The 764-nt window shown below is 33.5% G+C and overlaps 1 non-coding gene across 1 annotated transcript; it reads left to right on the top strand.

Moving 5' to 3' along the window:
- The first annotated feature begins 309 nt into the window (after window positions 1-309).
- On the top strand, window positions 310-382 carry TRNAG-CCC (transfer RNA glycine (anticodon CCC)). Its single transcript has one exon. It is a non-coding gene; the product is annotated as a tRNA-Gly (tRNA).
- The last annotated feature ends 382 nt before the right edge of the window (window positions 383-764 follow it).

Here is a 764-nt window from a genome sequence, read left to right as displayed (position 1 = left end):
CTGATACAAAGTTTTATTCCATAACTATAAACAATATTAGCCCAAATCTTCAATAGAATATCATCTTGAACAAATATCATCTTTCCTCTCTTTTCATGCACTTTACTTTCAGTAAGATGTTTGAGAATGAATAAAAGTATATGTAACACAAGTGCTCACTGTGGCTTTGACTTTTTTGTAGTTTAACCAAATAATTTAAATATCTATCAATAAAGGACATGGATTTTTACTTTCTCACAGGGAAATAGTACATAGGCCCTTTAAAAATGAGATACAAATTTATGTGTAAAAAAGTTTAAGACAGGGACTTCATTGGTGGTCCAGTGGCTAAGACTCTGCACTCCCAATGCAGGGGGTCCAGGTTCAATCCCTGGTCAGGGAACTAGATCACACAAGCCACGACTGAAAACCCTGCAAGCCGCAAGGACCCAGCACAGCCAAATAAATAAGTAAATATTGTTTTAAAGTTGAAGATATATTGTGATAAGACTAAAACAATTAGAAAATATTTCAAGCTTTCCTGTTTTTAATTTTTACAAGAGCTTTAAAAATAAATAAGTGATGATCAAAACAAAGAAATAAGAAATGTTTTAGTTTGTTAATAGCTATGTTCCAAAAGCAACTTCTTACGGTTTCTCTCATTGGAAGTTCACAACATACATAATCAGGGCAGGAATTACCCCTGGGTTACCTTCCAGTCCAACACGATTTCTAGATACCACATAACTTTCTATCTACATTTCTTGGTTTTTATTCCCCTTTAA

The sequence above is a fragment of the Bos javanicus genome, chromosome 14 (assembly GCF_032452875.1).
Source record: "Bos javanicus breed banteng chromosome 14, ARS-OSU_banteng_1.0, whole genome shotgun sequence".
NCBI lineage: Eukaryota > Metazoa > Chordata > Mammalia > Artiodactyla > Bovidae > Bos > Bos javanicus.
The sequence above is the reverse complement of the archived record's forward strand: the minus strand, read 5'-3'. Positions and strand labels throughout refer to the sequence as shown.